Below are 20,183 nucleotides of genomic sequence, written 5' to 3' on the forward strand. Positions count from 1 at the left end.
GTTCAATTCCCACCTATGAGCGGGAACATGCGATGTTTGGTTTTTTGTCCTTGCGATAGTTTACTGAGAATGATGTTTTCCAGTTTCATCCATGTTCCTACAAAGGACACGAACTCATCATTTTTTATGGCTGCATAGTATCCCATGGTGTATATGTGCCACATTTTCTTAATCCAGTCTATTGTTGTTGGACATTTGGGTTGGTTCCAACTCTTTGCTATTGTGAATAGTGCCGCAATAAACATACGTGTGCATGTGTCTTTATAGCAGCATGATTTATAGTCCTTTCGGTATATACCCAGTAATGGAATGGCTGGGTCAAATGGTATTTCTAGTTCTAGATCCCTGAGGAATCGCCACACTGACTTCCACAATGGTTGAACTAGTTTACAGTCCCACCAACAGTGTAAAAGTGTTCCTATTTCTCCACATCCTCTCCAGCACCTGTTGTTTCTTGACTTTTTAATGATGGCCATTCTAACTGGTGTGAGATGGTATCTCACTGTGGTTTTGATTTGCATTTCTCTGATGGCCAGTGATGATGAGAGTTTTTTCATGTGTTTTTTGGCTGCATAAATGTCTTCTTTTGAGAAATCTCTGTTCATGTCCTTTGCCCACTTTTTGATGGAGTTGTTTGTTTTTTTCTTGTAAATTTGTTTGAGTTCATTGTAGATTCTGGATATTAGCCCTTTGTCAGATGAGTATGTTACAAACATTTTCTCCCATCTTGTAGGTTGCCTGTTCAATCTGATGGTAGTTTCTTTTGCTGTGCAGAAGCTCTTTAGTTTAATTAGATCCCATTTGTCAATGTTGGCTTTCGTTGCCATTGCTTTTGGTGTTTTAGACATGAAGCCCTTGCCCATGCCTATGTCCTGAATGGTATTGCCTAGGTTTTCTTGTAGGATTTTAATGGTTTTAGGTCTAACATTTAAGTCTTTAATCCATCTTGAATTAATTTTTGTATAAGGTGTAAGGAAGGGATCCAGTTTCAGCTTTCAACATATGCCTAGCCAGTTTTCCCAGCACCATTTATTAAAAAGGGGATCCTTTCCCCATTTCTTGTTTTTGTCAGGTTTGTCAAAGATCAGATAGTTGTAGATATGAGGCATTATTTCTGAGGGCTCTGTTCTGTTCCATTGATCTATGTCTCTGTTGTGGTACCAGTACCATGCTGTTTTGGTTACTGTAGCCTTGTGGTATAGTTTGAGGAACTGGTACCATTCCTTCTGAAACTATTCCAATTGATAGAAAAAGAGGGAATCCTCCCTAACACACTTTATGAAGCCAGCATCGTCCTGATACCAAAGCCTGGCAGAGACATAACCAAAAAAGAGAATTTCAGACCAATATCCTTGATGAACATTGATGCAAAAATCCTCAATAAAATACTGGCAAACCGAATCCAGCAGCACATCAAAAAGCTTATACACCATGATCAAGTGGGCTTCATCCCTGGGATGCAAGGCTGGTTCAATATATTCAAATCAAAAAATATATTCCAGCATATAAACAGAACCAAAGACAAAAACCACATGATTACCTCAATAGAGGCAGAAAAGGCCTTTGACAAAATTCAACAACCCTTCATGCTAAAAACTCTCAATAAATTAGGTATTTATGGGACATATCTCAAAATAATAAGAGCTATCTATGACAAACCCACAGCCAATATCATACTGAATGGGCAAAAAGTGGAAGCATTCCCTTTGAAAACTGGCACAAGACAGAGATGCCCTCTCTCACCACTCCTATTCAACATAGTGCTGGAAGTTCTGGCCAGGGCAATCAGGCAGGAGAAGGAAATAAAGAGTATTCAGTTAGGAAAAGAGGAAATCAAATTGTCCCTGTTTGCAGATGACATGATCGTATATCTAGAAAACCCCATCGTCTCAGCCCAAAATCTCCTTAAGCTGATTAGCAACTTCAGCAAATTCTCAGGATACAAAATCAATGTACAAAAATCACAAGCATTCTTGTACACCAATCACAGACAAACAGAGAGCCAAATCATGAGTGAACTCCCATTCACAATTGCTTCAAAGAGAATCAAATATCTAGGAATCCAACTTACAAGGGATGTGAAGGACCTCTTCATGGAGAACTACAAACCACTGCTCAATGAAATAAGAGAGGATACAAACAAATGGAAGAACATTCCATGCTCACGGGTTGGAAGAATCAATATCATGAAAATGGCCATACTGCCGAAGGCAATTTATAGATTCAATGCCATCTCCATCAAGCTACCAATGACGTTCTTCACAGAATTGGAAAAAATTACTTTAAAGTTCATATGGAACCAAAAAAGAGCCCACACTGCCAAGTCAATCCTAAGCCAAAAGAACAAAGCTGGAGGTGTCATGCTACCAGAATGATTTTTTTTTTACAGGCATTATCAGAAGACAAGGCAATACCCACCACTATATGAATAGGGCTGCCTCCACCATTAGCCTCTGAGTGAGATTGTCATAGGACATGGGCTGCTGAATGATCTCGTAGTTCCTCATGATGAAGCAGTTTCGGGGCCAGAAGTAAGGATGGAAGCCCAGGAGAAGGTTAGGATCAGAGCTGCTAGGAAGAGAAGGCCGAAAAAGATGCCCAACGGCAGGCGGAGCAGCCCCAGACAATTGAGTGCAGTGAGGGTAAGGAGGGCCACCCTGATGATCTGCAGAGGGATGAAGACCAGCCTCTTGAAGCCCATAGTGAAGACACTGCCCTCCCTGGCCTTGTTGTCTCTCAGATGGGTGAAGGAGGTCATCCCATAGAAATAATAGAAGCTATGATGAAAAGCAAGAAGTCAGTCTTGCTGTGACAGCTTATCCCAATGTGCCATTTCCCTGAGAAGACAAATGGGGGATCACTTCAGTCCCAATAAATACCTGATTCCAATCCAGGTTTCTTTTCCCACATGCTGAAAAGGAGGCACTTTCTGACTACTTTATGAAGCTAGCCTTCCTGCTCATAGGACCCTACAGTTTTTCACTTCTTTTTCCACAAATGCTAAGGTATTACCTACTCAATCTACCAAAAAAATAGGAAGTAATTTAGTGATTCCAACAAAACAAAACAAAATAAAACAAAAAAACAAAAAAGCCCAACCAGATCGAAATCCCAAAAGAAAATACCTTACAACTTTAATGGGCAGGAAAGACTCCACATAAAAATACAAGGTTTTTTTTTTTTTTTTTTTGTCTTTTTCTTGCCCAGATGCTTTTCTGAGACAGGCTCTTAAAATTAAAGCTTTAGAAGCAATTTAATTTTGTTCCATGAATGTTAAAAGTGGAAATGAATCCTTACTTCAGAACATACCCCTGAGGCATGCAGAAATCACTCTCAGTAACTCAGCAATTATTTCAAGCACCTCTGAAAATGTCCTATAAAATGTTAATTAGATCACTAAATGAATGAGTGCCTCAAAAAATGATTTTTTTAACAAGATGTTGGAAGAAAAAGAAGAGTCATTTTGCTCCTCTGAGGTTCACTAGGATTCATCTTACGACTTGCTTAGATTCAAGCTCTTCATGCAGTCGGGAAGGTGTCAATCCCATCTACAGTATAAAATCAATGAGTGCGTCAACCATGACAAATTTGACATAATTTTAGTACTGGAAAGTAAAATGAAAATCTTGATCAATAGCATGATGTGTATATATAGCTTTGTATGTTCTATCAATATGTCTATCTATCTTTCATTTGTTCCTTCTATCATCTATTTCATCCATCTCTCTATCTATCTCTATTCCATCCATCCATCCATCCATCTCTTCCATCATCTTTGTCTCTCTCACTGCATTTATTTATTGATAATATCTATCTATCTGTCTATCTATCATCTATTTCATCCATCCATCTATGTATCTCGTCTTTGTCTCTCTCTGCATCTATCTATATATCGATGTATATATGTATCTATCTATCTATTTTTCTATCTGTTTCTCTATGTGTCTATTATCTACCTAGGGAGCGAGGTAATTAGCTAGCTACTTAGCTATCATCTATTCCATCCATCCATCCATCCATCCATCCATCCATCCATCCATCCATTCATCCATCCATCCATCCATCCATCCATCCCATCTGTATCATCTTCATCTATCTATCTATCTATCTATCTATCTATCTATCTATCTATCTATCTATCTATGTATGTATCTATCTATCTATCTATCTATCTATCTATCTATCTATCTATCTATCTATTATCTGTCCATCCATTCATCAATGCTTTCTTCCAACCATCCATTCATCCATCTATCATAAGGAATTATCTAAGGATCTATTTATCTCTACGCACACATACCAGACAAAACACACACACACATACACATACACACACATCTATATATTCAAGTAGTCCAGGTAGGCTCATTGTGTTTTTAACCTAGAATTGAAATCATTTTGTTCCCAATTAAAGTTGTGCAAAGTATATCACTGATGTCATCCCTAAGATAACTGTCATGATGCTCTCTCCCACTGTTCTGCGAACTTTGTCCAAGTCCTGCCTGCCATTCCTCAGGTGTCCATATCTATTAGTGCTGTTGAATAGCCGTCATCCTTCAGAAACTCGGCAAAGGTAATCTCATTGGTGGGAAGTCCTCCCGAAGAGGCTGTGAAGAAAAAAATCAACCCTTAGGAACCAGGAGATACTTGGAGGTAGGAAGCTGTCCCGAAGGAGACCACAGCCCCTGCAATGCAGATAGGAGGTTACCTGATTGGACAGGCTACCAGCCAGTCGTGAAGGCTGCCCTGCTTGGTGTGCACAGTGGTGATGCTGCCAGGTGCTGAGTGAATTTCACTCCCCCACTGGCCAACCAGTCAATATTGGGAGTCCTAGAAAAAAGAATCATAGCATTTGTGATCATTTTCATTTATTGTTCATTTATTTATTTTTGAGGCATGGTCTCACTCTATACCCAGGCTGGAGTGCAGCAGTGCGATCTCGGCTCAACTGCAACCCCCAACTTCTGACAGTTCAAGCAATTCTCCCATCTCAGCCTTGCGAGTAGCTGGGACAACAGGCATTTGCCACCATGCCTGGGCAATTTTTGTATTTTTTGGTAGAGACAGGGTTTCACTATGTTGGCCAGGCTGGTCTCAAACTCCAGACCTTAAGTGATCTGCCCGCCTTGGCCTCCCAGAGTGCTGGGATTAAAGGGGTGAGCCACCGTGCCCAGCCACCTTGTGATAATTTTCAAAATGAAACTGTGCTGTGGCTCTTTATAGTGAGAAACTTTTCAGTGAGCAAGGGTGAGTCTGGGGTTATGAGGGGGAGAGAGAAGAAATGAGATGCAGAGGAAGCAGGAAAGAAGTAATACAGAACCAAGACACAAACTATAACAAAACCATGGAGCTATGTGAATGATGCAAGTAGGACATCCCCAGAAGGTCCATTCATGCTATAGAGGGCTGCGAGCTCCTGGTCCCACTAGCCCTGAGTTTGAAGAGAGAAACCGTCTTAGAAATGGTATACTACAATGAGGGAAGGTACTCCCACTCACATCTCCCAAGTTTCTCTGTTTCCCAAAAAGAGAAATCTGCAGGGTTAATCTGACTCCCCTCTTCTCAACACAGCCAAAGGGAATAACAACAACCAGCTTTAATAAGCCCCTGCCTAATTTCCTCATGCCACCAGGGACAAGAAATAATCAGACTCCATTTGCCTCAAAAGTGAGCATCAACAAATGGGTTAATATGCTCCAGGGAAAAGGCACAAACATTATAGGGAAGAAATTAGATGTTGCAACCCCCACATACCCTTTGTTGGCTTATTTTTTAATATACTTTATAAATACTTATATGAGCTCACTTGTAAAGTGATAACTAATGCAAGATAAGCCACCCTGGTGCCTTTTCTCCATGAATGGATTGGCTGATCATCATTTGGAAGTCATTTAGGAATTAATATGTTTTAGTTTTTGGACCATACTAAGCTATACCCCACAAGATATATCCCAGGTCCTCCACTGGGAATCCTGGAATCACTTCCTCCCTGCCTGGCTAGTCATCTGCCAGCCTTCAGTTCCAGGTACAGATGAAATTCTCATGGGCCTCCAGTGCTCTTCCTTGTGTATGCAAGGAACTGACCTATATTTAGGAGAGTAGGCTACACTCCACCAACCCAGCAGCTTCCTCACTGTGAAGCAATGATATGGCTAACTATGGTCCCCTCCAAGATGGCTGCCTGTGGGGTGGGAGTATACATCTTGTTCACTGGTCCCATGGCTTCCCTAGAGCAATGCTCTCCCAGAGTAGTGCTGCAGTGATGCATAGCTTGAAGGGGGAAATACTTCCTTTGGATCTGTAATGTCAAACTAGTGGCCATTTATTAATTTAGTGAATGTGTTTAATTATCAGTATTTCTACTTTGCTGTTTTCTTGAACAGTGAGCTACTTAGAAGATGGAGAGGGTTTTTGTATTTGAATTAAACCTCCTAGTGTCTATATTGGCCCATGAAAAAACATGACTATTTTGGAGTGTGATATTACAAAATATAAAATGAGAAATGTAATTCAGAAAAAAAAAGGGACTCTAACATAGAGCCCAAGACAGATCTAGGGTCGATATTGCTATGAATTCTTCCATGGGACTTTCAGACATTTTTTCTTTTGATAATTGGTAAAGAGTTAACTTTAAATACTTGACTTTAACTTTTTAATTAAGACATCTTGGTAGGAACAGTTATCTATTATCTCAATACACCTTAGGAATATATAAAGTTAAAAAAATAGATAAAATTAAAAAACTGAATAAAATATGACACTGATAAGAAAAACTAAATTAAAAAGATCTATATCGGAGATGTAAAAAGCAATCTGTAAATGTTTTATAAATGCAGGCAAAAGGTGGGGCAGAAAACATACATAGATAATTAATTAAAAGTGCTCTCTTAAAACTGCAGATCTTATCTTTGCGTATGCTTTTTAAAATTTAAGCAACATCACAGGTCAATCTGGTTTTGAAAAAGTAAAAAGCAATGTTATGCAAAGGTTCAGGTTGAAAGTGAGACACATTTGGCTATGTCTTGTGGGGAAGATTTTCTTCAACATTATAATTTATGTGTTTACTGAGGAGCTGCCTTTCCAACCTGAAAGTCTTGTTCCCATAGCACCCAGGATCTCCAATGCCAAGGTCATCAGCCATCACCGGGATGATGTTCGGCCTTGATGCTGCTTGGTTCTCAGCTTCTCACAGAAAGAACAGTAGGTGGAAAGGAATCTTCTTCTTCCTGTAAAGGACAAGGACACAAAAAGGAACTGAACAATGCTGGCTCGTGGTTCCTCGTGGCTGTGACCATCCTCCCCTTGGACCCCTATCCCTCCTTGCACAACGTGTCTGGAGAGGCCATTCTTAAAACTTGTCTTTGTCACACAATATGTGCAAGAAAGACACTTGTCTTTGCTCAAGCAATTCTCCCGCATCAGCTTCCTAAGTACCTGGGACTATAGGCATATGCCACCACGCCCAGCTACTTTTTGTATTTTCTGTAGAGATAAGGTCTTGCTATATTTCCCAAACTGGTCTCAAACTCCTGAGCTCAAAAGATCCTTCTGTCTCAGCCCCTCAAACGACTAAGTTGTGATGCCTGTCCTGGTTTAGTAGCTTTTTAAGGGAAACATGGAAACCTTTCAAAACTCAAAGTACACAAGGCCACCAGCCTGGGGAAGCTCTATGTACTGGAAAATGTACAGAGGGAAGAGAATTCATCCATTGTCCAGCTCTGCCATCTCAACACTCTCTCACCTCACTGCATTTCATTCCTTCCAAGAATAACAGGTGGAGGAAGCTTCAGGGAGAATGGCAGCTTGAACACACACACAATGCCTCTTTTGTATGGAGGTCCATGTACATGTTCCATAGCTTGTCTTCTCTTGAGTTAGACTCTCTCTTGTTGAGGGGGTTGCTGTCTTTCTACTTCATTTTGTGATTTGCCTCTCTTCTCATTCCTGCAGTTTTGCTGACCCACCTGCAACAGGTTCTATATTCAGAACCAGAGTTTATGTTGAGCAAATATGGGTAGGTTACTCAACATGTTTCCCAGCCAGAGAAAGGCCTAGCTTGGTTTCCTTGAATGTGGCAGATAAGTGTGTAGTGTGGTAGCCCCAGATCTTACTCAATATCAATGTCTTTCTAGTCTTCTCCCCACAAGCTGTGGTAGGCACTACGTCTCCCACCTCCTGGTTCAGAGTCCTGAGCCAGATTCTTGCCCTCAAAAACTTCTTGGCTGGTTGTGGTTCCTCACACCTATAATCCTAGGACTTTGGGAGGCTGAGGCAGGCAGATCACTTGAAGTCGGGAATTTGGAATGAGCCTACCAATCATGGTGAAGTCCTGTCTTTACTAAAAATACAAAAATTAGCCAGCCATGATGGCACATGCCTGTAATACCAACTACTTGAGAGGCTGAAGCAGGAGAATCGCTTGAACCCCGGAGGCAAATGTTGCAGTAAGCTGAGATTGTGCCACTGCACTCCAACTGGGGTGACAGAGAGATACTCACTCTCAAAAAAATCAAAAAACGAAAAACGAAAACAAAAACAAACTTCTAGAGCCAAGTCTCTGCTGCACTGACCCTGACACCATGACACAGAACTCATTACTTTCTCTTTCTGTTTCTCACCTTCCCAGGGGAAAAAATGTATATATATTCTTTATTTTTCTCACTAGCCCAGGAAAAAATTTTATTACATTCAGTTTAGGTGGTGGTGGGGTGGGTAGCTGTTAATTGTATCAGCTCTCTGAATCTTAGTTTTCTTAACTGTAAAATGAAAGAAATTGAACATTTTTTTCATTTTATTATGTAATTTTATTTTCATTTATTTTCATTTAAAAAATAATTGAGACAGCGTTCTGGCTCTGTTGCCCAGGATGGAGTGCAATCATGTGATTATAACTCACTGCAGCCTCCAACTCCTGGACTCAAATAATTCTCCCACCTCAGCCTGCTGAGCTAGCTAGAATTATAGGTGCACACTGCCATGCCTGGGTAATATTTTTTTATTATGTTTTAGAGTAGAGGATTTTACTATGTTGCTCAAGCTGGTCTCGAACTTTTGGGCTTAAGTGCTCCTCCCACATCATCCTCCTGGGTAGCTGGTATGATGGTGAGCAACACTGGGCTTGGCTAATTTTTTTTTCAATTATTATTGAGGAGATAGGGTCTTGCTATGTTTCCCAAGCTGGTCTTAAACTCCTGGGCTTAAGTGATCCTCCTGCTTTGGCCTCTCAAAGGACAAGAATTATAGGTATGAGCCACTGTGCTCAGCTTAATTTTACTTACTTTTATTTTTTTTAAATGTGTATAGATTTAGGGAGTATAGTCCAGATGTCTTACATGCATATGTAGTGGTGGAGTCTGTGCTTTTAGTGTACTTATCTGTTCTCTCCCGACCCTGGACTCTCATTGCTGCAAATGTGGAGAACTGATGGCCCTTCAGCATGTAAAGTGGCATGTGAATTTGACCTTACTCTGCATCTGCTCTTGCACTCACACCAGACTTGGTGCATGTGGACAGCACCCCCAGAGTCACTGAGGACACTGGGCATCAAGGCCAGTGCACACAGTGTGGCAGAATCTCTTCCCTGGCTTTCCAGCAACACCTGCCAGAGTGAGCCTTTCCCTCGCTCAGGTATACACTCCTCTTTCAACACACTCTCTGAGGTTCCTATTGTGTCTCTCTTTCTGCAGAGTCTCTATTTGTTGGTTCTTCCTCATTCATGGACCTCAGAATCAGGATCACAACCCCACATAATTACAAAGCCTGGACGGGAGATGGGAAATGGCCTGGGTTTAGCAATCAATATGGGGAAGGGACTTTGCCAACCCAGGGCTTGCACCCATCCTGAAGAATGTTACCCTGTAGTAGCTTCCAATTTTTAAAGAGAAGACAGACACACAGATTTTCCTCCAGTTGTATGACCATTAGTTTAATAATTTAAACAAATATGTAGACTAACTTGGTGCAAATACTCAAAGAAACAATCAAATGATGACTAAACATATTTCCTGACCTGGTGCCACTTCTGAGTGTCCATTGTCCATTGTGCAATTGGTAAGCCTCAAGATGCTTTCTGCTTTCGTGATCTCCTCCTTACCTTTATGAAATACACCTGCTGTCTTGGTGAGATTAAATACCAAATGAATGCTAAGAAATACCACAGTTTTACATCCAGAGAGACTGTATTTCCAAACATTGAATCAGGTTCTCCATACAGACATCTACCTGGTGTCTTGAATTTAACATGTTCAAACAGAGATCATGAATGTAAAAAGCACTCTGCTATTATTATGTGAAACTATTTTTGCCATTGAGTCTAAAGGCCCCCAATTTAGTTTAATGTGCTTCCAATGCTAAATACAGACAAAGCTGGTGAAAAGTAACTTCTTACTGAATTCCTCATGTAAGACTGAATGAAATAATCCAGTTACACAATGTCTTCATGCCAAAGACCTTGTCCATCTTAATGGTTAGCTAATATTTATGCTTTGGAAAAAATGAGAGCCTCTTTTTCTTTTAAAAGCATGGTTTAAGACTGTGGACTTACACAATCAGAAGCTAGCATGAACTTAAACACTAGCTTGAGAGTGTACCACAATATGCAGATAGTATAATTTCAGTTAAAAAATGCCTTGCAAATCATGCATCCCAATTCTCTTATTTTCAGATGGGGAAACAAAGACTCAGAGAGATTGGCTGTTCATGAGGGCTCACACCTATAATCTCAGTGCTTTCGGAGGCTGAGGAGGGAGGACTGCTGAAGCTCAGGAGTTTTAGTCCAGACTGGGAAATATGTAAGATCTTGTCTCTCTAAAAAAAAAAAAAATTATAAATTATCTGGGCATGGTAATGCACTCCTGTTGTCCCAGTTACTGGGGAGGCTAACACAGGAGAACCACTTGAGCCCAGGAGTTCCAGACTGCAGAGGGCTGTAATGACGCCACTGTTCTCCAGCCTGGTGACAGAGTGAGACTCTCTAATTAATTAATTAAATACAGAATACAGACTTTGTACAAAAAAAGCTGGCACTAATGTAAAGGCTGGCTTGAGATAATATAACAACATTCGTATAATATTCAGGTAAAACAATATCAGTTAGAAAAGACCAAGCAAATCATGTATCCCAATTCTTTTACTTTCCGAAGGGAAAACAAAGACCCAGAGAGATTCAGTGAATTGCGCTAGCCACACTCATAGCAAGCTGTGGTTTCTAGACTAGTACCCAGGACTTCTTATGGCTCTTCTGTCTCAGATTTTCCCTGGAACCCAGTATTTCTAGGGCTTTTCAGCATTCCACATGGTGGAGACTTCAGTGCTTTTCTAACTACTTGAGCAGTTCCTTTGGCTACTGAATAATGCCTGTCATTTCCCAGGGCTCTGTAGTGATGCCTCATGTTCCTGCTGATAGAAATATGTCCTGTCTAAAAATCTCACAACCACTGCCCACACAGTCTGAGTCCCACCACTGGTGGCTGATGATGAGGATACTGAGCTCCATCTCATGGACTCCGGGGTTTAACACTGCTAAAGCCCCTACTGCTGCCAGATGGCTGGCTCCTGCACTGATTGCTCCTGAAGCTGCCAGCTATATGCTGTAAGCTCCTAATATTCCATGTGGATTCCATTAAAAGCACACTTCACTTTTTTCCCCCTTGGAATCTGAGAATTAGGTAGACTTCCCTGTTGAGTGATCAATGGACGTGGGTCTGAATGTCAACCAATTTCTTTAATCAGGCTCCCTGGCTGTGGCCCATACTGCTTCTCAGCCTGAACTTGGAAGGAATTCCTTCTCAATAGGCTTTTTTATCTGAATAAAACAGACTTCTGTGGAGCTCCTACGTTGGGTCCTGAAGATATTCTGTATCCTGGATAGAATACACCTTAGGCATAGGTTGGGCTGGCAAGTATAAATGCATGCTATATGCTAATTATGTCTTTAAAAATAAGCCTTGTTCTGATTAAAAATGGATGGTAGATTATTATTTTAAAACAATAAGTACTCAATCCCAGGGGAATTGGAAATACTTGTTTAATAGATACTGAGTTTCAGTTTTGCAAGATGAAAATAATTCTAGAGATAAATAGTGGTGATGGCTGCAAAACAGTGTGAACATACTTAATGCCACTTAAAAAATGGTTAAGATGGTAAATGTTATGTGTATTTTGCCACAATTATAAATAACAAATCTTAAAAAACAAACAAGAAAAATTCTTGTAATGTTAGATTTGAAATGGAAATATTAAAATGAACTTTTTAGTTAAAAAAAAAAAACAAAAACAGAAACATGTGACTGGAAGCGGTGGCTCACATCTGTAATCCCAGCACTCGGGGAGGCCAAGGCAGTCCAGATGTCAGGAGTTCGAGACCTGCCTAGCTTATATGGCGAAACTCATCTCTACTAAAAATACAAAAAACAGCTGGGCATGGTGGCATGTGCCTGTAATCCCACCTACTCCAGAGGCTGAGACAGGAGAATCCCTTGAACCCAGGAGGCAGAGGTTGCAATGAGCCAAATCATGCCACTGTGCTCCAGACTAGCTGACAGAGCAAGACTCTGTCTCAAAAAAAAAAAAAAAAAAAAAAAATGCAATGCTTTCTCTGACCCACTGGTATTGAGTGAGGCCATATAACTTGCATTGGCTTTATAGAAACCACAGTATACTTGTTCAGCCTTGATTTGGGGCTTGACCATGTGATTCGGCTTAGCTAATGGGATGCTATCACATGTAAGAGAAGCAGAAACATTCATTATGCTTGCCTGTTTGGCCTGGCCCGTTGTACTTTTGTCATTACCACAAGAAGCACTTTCTCTAGTATGTGCTACCTCCCTTTCTGCCTGAGCCCAGAATAAATGTATCTGTAGCAGACACAGTACAACATGCAGCTTGGAGCTTGTTTGTTTCAGCCAACAGAAAAACCAGTGAGAACATACACTGTTGTGTTAAACTATTGAGCTTGGGAGTGTGCATGACATTATTGTGGTAACAATTTACTGAGACACTTTATTATCTGAATTGTCAGTTTGCAAAAACAGACAAAGTATATGCACTGCAAATATTGATATTATATACATAATTAGGGTCCAGAGAAAATCAAGAACATTTTGAAGTGGAATTTTTTTGGTTTGTTTTCATGAGTGTCCACCTTGACTTCCCATAAAGTATTTATAATCCCTTAATTTTCTTTTGCAGTTCTCCCCCATGGCTCTCTGAGTGAATAAATATTCACTAAATTACTTAATTCAGTCTTGGTAAAGGAGTATACACAAATGCAAATTAGACAGCCAGAATAATGGGTTCCATTATACGTCATGAATGGCATTAAATCAGGATTTCTCAACCTCTGCGCTATTGACATTTGGGGACAGATGATTCTTAGTGTAGGGGCCTGTCCTGTGCATTGCCAGGTATTCACCACATCTCTAGCCTCTAACCACTATATGCCAGTAGCATGTATAACTCCCCTCAGTTATGAAATCCAAAGATGTCTCCAGACTCTACCAGTCACTGCTAAGAGAAAGGGAGACAAAAATTTCTCCTGCTTGAATAGTACTCTATTACAGCAAAAGAGGAAGCTGGTGTGAGAGAGTAGAAATTCAGTAATGAGAGAGAAGTCACTGTCAACTATGTTTTCCTCTCAGCTCCAAGGGAAGTATTTTTTCTTACAACATCCTACATAGTTGTTCCATGCAATCATTAACTGTATGTTCTTGCACCTGCACACTAGTAGAATGTGAAGTATTTTCAGAAGCATGATATTTTTCAAAGAAGACACATTAAATGTGGCAAGCTATGTGACTGGCAGTCGGGGGGTACTTCTTTCACACATGACATTACTAATCATAGTCAATCACCTCTCTCTGTCTCCTGATCCACTGAATTCTCCTTATCTACATTGAGTTGGTAATTTTGTTATTCAGTTAGATTTCTAAACTTTGGAAAGTGATTGAGTGATTGATTCTCTTACTCTTATTTATTCAAATAAATAGGGCAAAATAGTTTTTTTTGTTTGTTTTATTTTAAGTCTCTTCACTTTTATCTCCTTGGGAGACTAAAATCTGTGGGACTCATCCTAGAATTCAAGGATGTGTTTGATGGTCATTCACTTTCTGTGATAGAGGGAAATGTTTACATGAAAACATACACATGCACACATACACACACACACACATATTTGCTATATTGAGATTATTCAGCTTAGTTCTATCATTATTACCACAGAATTATTTTATGTGATGTATATTTCATCTATAATTTATAACATTCACTTGACATGAATTCTATAGAAAGTCTAGAATAAAATGATATAGTCCCTGGCATAGGCTTTGCCTCTTCTCTCTTTTAAAATAGGCCTGAAGTAAAACTACCCCTTATCTCATCACAAAATTATTATTTTGTAGTTAAAGATCTGTAATGGCTTCACACTGGCCTAAGACACAGACTGAGAGTGTTACTAATGGATTGTCTCCTTCCCAGGTGAGAATTATCATCCCCTGAACATCATTAACACAAAATCCCATGTAATACCCTGCTACCTGCCTTGCAGACTGAGAACACTGTGCTGGACAGGACCTGCAGCTAAGTTGAAAGTGTCTCCCAAATCTTAACTCCTTAAACACAAACTTGGTAACAAGGAGCAAACAATGGCTTATAATGTAAACAGGCTTTTTAAGGCTAGACTCAAGATGTTGTGTGCTCCAACACGTTTTGCCTTTTTTTTTTATTATTAGAAACACTATCCTTTTCTTGGAAAATCCATTTTGAGACAATTCTTCATTGCATTCAACATCATTAACTCTTTGGCTGACAAATCTAGGCTCCAACTCCACATCCGTGTTAGAGAAATCGTAAGTATGAGCAAAAATATCTGTACAAGTACTGCATGCTTCTGTTTAAACAGCTAGATGAATGTAATAAAAGGTGAACTCTCCCACCTTCAAAAACTGCATTCATAACAATGGACCTCATATTGGAGTGAGGTGAGGAAAGGCTGAAGAATGAAAGAAGGGCAGAGATAATTTGGAGAGGCCAGTCTTCAGCTCCCATCCCCAGCTTCCATGTGACTTATCTAGGGACTCCTTGCATGGGACGAAGTTCCTTGAATGGGAGGAAGAAGTTCTCCTTTTATTGTCACTGTGCATTTCTTTCTCAGCACTGATGATACAAGCAACTGCAGTTTCAGTTATTTTGTGTTTGATCTTCCCTGCTACACTGGAAGCATTCTGCAGCCAGGAAGAAATCTAAATGCCTCCTTGCTATGTCCCTACCATCCACTCTCATGCTTGGCACACACTAGATAGTGAATATTTGTGAACTGAGCCAATGAATGAATAATGACAGAGAAGTTTAGTAAATTAGAGATCAGACGGTTGTTCCCCTTCCTAATGGGATTGTAGACACCACATGAACAGGGGCTGGTTGAGCAAGTATCAAAGAAAGACACATTAAATAAAACATGTATATTTATTCTGTTTAATTAAACGGCCCTCATGCCATTTCAACCAGAGAGGAAATTAAGCAGGGCCATGCACCATTTTTTAAATGATTGGAAGGTTTTACAGGGTACAGAGAAGATTCAAAAATTAGCATCCGTCTTTAAATATGAAGTGTGAGACACACTGGAGGATTTAAAGATAACTAACAACACCATTAATAATACCCATGAAAAGCTCAGGGTTGGAGAATCAGGAGTCCCTAAGTAGATTTAATGCCTTATAAATCCATAACTAATCTCAGAAATTTGCAAAACAGTGAGCTTAACAACCCATCTCTTTGAGAGTGCAATATATAGCGTTCATATCAGAGAAGGCTAGAGCCAGCAGGTTGTGTTCTGTGTATCTACTTCATTACTAGGTCCATGTTTCACCAGACACAGAAAATAAATACACAATTTCTCTTATATTAAAATAATAATTGAGTGCTTAGTATGTACCAAGCACTGCAACTGCTTTACCTACTTCTTAACCAATTTCGCCTGTGTGAAAAAATAACATGGGGACACATTTTTATCATGAGTGATATTTGACTTATGGACCTCAGATTTTGTTAATAGTGTTTCTCAGCCTCAACACTATTGACATGGGGACTAAATGAGTCTTTATTGGTGGGGAGGAGAGCTGTTTTGTGCACTGTAGGATGTTTAGCAACATCCTTGGCTTCTATTCACTAAATCCCAACAGGATGCTTCCTCCAACCCTCTCTGTTCTCCCCAGTTGTGAAATAAATGTCTCTTCCAGATACTGCCAAATATCCTCTGAGGAACACAAATGACCCTGGTTGAAACCACTGCATTACTGCTAGCATGTTACCCTCCCTATTGAAAGGAGGGTCCAGCTGGGATTCCTGAGTCAAGTAAAGGCTCAGAAAGCTGTGAAACTCACTTATTTCCTGCATCAGGACTTACTTTTGTCCTGGATGAATAATATTAAAGTTATATTCCTAACAGCAAGATTTGTGCATGTATTTTCTTCCCCAAGAAAGCTATAAACAGCAAAAATTTTGCTGTAAGTTTCCCTGTGTCCTCCCTCCCTCTCTTCCTTCCTCCTCCCCTAAAACTAAAACTTAAAAGCCTGTTTTTCTGTGACCAGTGGTTTTTATCTATGCTCCTAATTCCAATTCCTTGTAAACATAATTTGTAAAGTCTTGTAAAATCCTGTCTCCTTTACCATGCTGCTGCAAGGTCAAAAGATAGATAAAACCTAAGTTGCAATTTTGGTTTTCCTCAAAATCTAAGGCATGTCATAAAATAATTTGCTGCTTTTTTTCTCGCCCTAGTAACGTCTTCCCTCAAGATGTATTTCCCACCTTAAACAGTTTAAAAGGCAACTGCATAATTGAACTCTGGCTACCCACTCAGGACCCCTTCCACACTGTGGAAGCTTTGTACTGTCACTCTGCTCAATAAAGCCTACAGCTTTTTCTTATTTTAATCTTGGTCCATATCTCCATCACTTACCTCAGGCAGCCACCACACAAATTCTTTGGTGTGTCTAAGGCAAGAACCTTTGGCATTACAATATCATCTGTAGCATTTTCACCTCCTGTACATAACAGAATTGTAATTCATTTCTTCTACTCCTGTACATAGGCAGACTGGCATCTACCAAAGGATTTGGAAATGACACACCATTTGAGTAGGTGAAAATTTCTTGTTTGCACCCACAAGTACATTTCAATTCTAATAGACAATCTTCATTGGGTATAATATACTTCTACAAGTTATAGAAGCCCTTAAATTCCAATGCACATAGGCAACCAACTCCAAAAAGGATCTTTGAGGCAAATATTAGGCTGCAAATATTTCTTCTTCTCAAATCTTTCCAGTTGTTTATTGTCCATGTGGCAAATCTTTCACTACCTTGCATTTTTATCAAGAGTTATCCTATGCACAACAACATCATACTCCTTGCCTGTCTGAACCCAAATAAGAAAATCCAGCCAGGAGCAGTGGCTCATGCCTGCAATCCCAGCACTTTGGAAGGCCAAGGCAGGTAGATCATGAGGTCAAGAGATCAAGAATATCCTGGCCAACATGATGAAACCCCATCTCTACTAAAAATACAAAAATTAGCTGGGCGTGGTGGCATGCGCCTGTAGTCCCAGCTACTCAGCAGGCTGAGGCAGGAGAATCGCCTGAACCCAGGAGGTTGAGGTTGCAGTGAGCCCAGATAGTGCCACTGCATCCCAGCCTGGATGACACAGCAAGACTCCATCTCAAAAAAAAGAAAAGAAAAAAAAACAGGAAGATACTGATATCAGCTTCTAAGATGGCTGAATAGGAAGAGCTCAGGTCTGCAATTCACAGCATGACTGACACGGAAGTTGGGTGATTTCTGCATTTCCAACTGAGATACCTGGTTCATCTCACTGGGACTGGCTGGACAGTTAGTGCAGCCCACAGAGGGTGAGCTGAAGCAGCGCAGGGCATCGCCTCACCCAGGAAGTGCCAGGGGTTGGGGGATTTCCCTTTCCTAGCCAAGGGAAGTCATGACAGACTGTATCAGGAAAATCGTGACACTCTTGCCTTAATACGGCACTTTTCCAACGGTGTTAGCAAGTGGCACACCAGAAGACTATATGCTGCACCTGGCTCAGTGGGTCCCATGCCCATGGAGGCTTGCTCACTGCTAGCCAGCAGTCTGAGATTGAACTGTGAGGTGGCAACCTGGCTAGGGATGAGGCCATCTGTCATTGCTGAGGCTTGAGTAAGTAAACAAAGCACCTGGGAAGCTCAAACTGGGTAGAGCCCACCACAGCTCAAGGAAACCTGCCTGCTTCAGTAGACTCCACTTCTGGGGGCAGGGCATAGCAGAACAAAAGGCAGCAGAAACTTTTGCAGATTTAAACATTCCTGTCTGATAGCTCTGAAGAGCGCAGTGGTTCTCCAAGCACAGTGTTTGAGCTCTGAGAATGGACAGACTGTCTCCTCATGTGGGTTCCTGATCCCCGTGTAGCCTAACTGGGAGACATTTCCAGCTAGGGGCTGACTGACATTTCATACAGCCAGGCGACCCTCCAAGACAAAGCAATGGAGGAAGGATCAGGCAACAATATTTGCTATTCTGGAATATTTGCTGTTCTGCAGCCTCTGCTTGTGATACCCAGGCAAACAGAGTCTGCAGTGGACGTCCAGCAAACTACAACAGACCTGCAGCTGAGGGACCTGACTGTTAGAAGAAAAACTAACAAATGGAAAGGGATAGCATCAATATCAACAAAAAGGACATCAACACTAAAATCCTATCTCTAGGTCACCATCATCAAAGACCAAAGGTAGACAAAACCACAAAGATGGGGAGAAACCAGAGCAGAAAAGCTGAAAATTCTAAAAACCAGAATGCCTCTTCTCCTCCAAAGGATCAAAGCTCCTTGTCAGCAACAGAACAAAGATGGACGAAGAAGTAGGCTTTAGAAGGATGATACTAACAAACTTCTCTGAGCTAAAGGAGCATGTTCTAATCCAACACAAGGAAGCTAAAAACCTTGGAAAAGATTAGATGAATGGATAACTAGAATAAACAGTGTAGAAAAGTCCTTAAATGACCTGATGGAGCTGAAAACCATGGCATGAGAACTACATGATGCATGCACAAGCTTCAGTAGCTGATTCGATCAAGTGGGATAAAGGGTATCAGTGATTGAAGATCAAATTAATGAAATGGAGCAAGAAGAGAAGTTTGGAGAAAAAACAGTAAAAAGAAACAAACAAAGATTCCAAGTAATATGGGACTATATGAACAGACCAAATCAATATTTGATTTGTGTACCTCAAAGTGATGGGGAGAATGAACCAAGCTGGAAAACAGTCTTCAGGATATTATCCAGGAGAAGTTCCCTAACCTAGCAAGGCAGGCCAACATTAAAATTTAGGAAATACAGAGAACACCAAAAAGATACTCCTTAAGAAGAGCAAACAGAAGATATATAATTGTCAGATTCACCAAGGTTGAAATGAAGGACAAAATGTTAAGGGCAGCAAGAGAGAAAGGTCAGGTTACCCTTAAAGGGAAGCCTATCAGAATAACAGTGGATCTCTTGGCAGAACCTCTGTAAGCCAGAAGAGAGTGGGGCCCAATATTCAACATTCTTAAAGAAAAGAATTTTCAACCTAGAATTTCATATCCAGCCAACTAAGTATCATAAGTGAAGAAGAAATAAAATACTTTACAGACAAGCCAATGCTGAGAGATTTTGTCACCACCAGGCCCGCCCTACAAGAGCTCCTGAAGGAAGCACTAAACATGAAAAGGAACAACCAGTACCAGCCACTGCAAAAACATGCCAAACTGTAAAGACCATCAATGGTATGAAGAAACTACATCAAGAAACAGGCAAAATGACCAGACAACATCATAATGACAGGATCAAATTCACACATAACAATATTAACCTTAAATGTAAATAGGCTAAATGTGTCAATTAAAAGACACAAACTGGCAAATTGAAGAAAGAGTCAAGACCCATCAATATGCTGTATTCAGGAGACCCATTTCACGTGCAGAGACACGCATAGGCTCAAAATAAAGGGGTGAAGGAAGATCTATCAAACAAATGGAAAGCCAAAAAAAAAAAGTAGGGGCTGCAATGCTAGTCTCTCATAAAACACACTTTAAACCCACAAAGATCAAAAGAGACAAAGAAGACCATTACATAATGGTAAACAGATCAATTCAACAAGAAGAGCTAAC

General features: G+C 40.4%; 1 pseudogene; it reads right to left on the reverse strand.

Annotated features, from left to right (window-relative positions):
- Positions 1–1,073: 1,073 nt before the first annotated feature.
- LOC129476750 (steryl-sulfatase-like) lies at positions 1,074–9,544 on the reverse strand (annotated as a pseudogene).
- Between the last annotated feature and the right edge of the window lie 10,639 nt (positions 9,545–20,183).

The sequence above is a fragment of the Symphalangus syndactylus genome, chromosome Y (assembly GCF_028878055.3).
Source record: "Symphalangus syndactylus isolate Jambi chromosome Y, NHGRI_mSymSyn1-v2.1_pri, whole genome shotgun sequence".
Lineage (NCBI taxonomy): Eukaryota > Metazoa > Chordata > Mammalia > Primates > Hylobatidae > Symphalangus > Symphalangus syndactylus.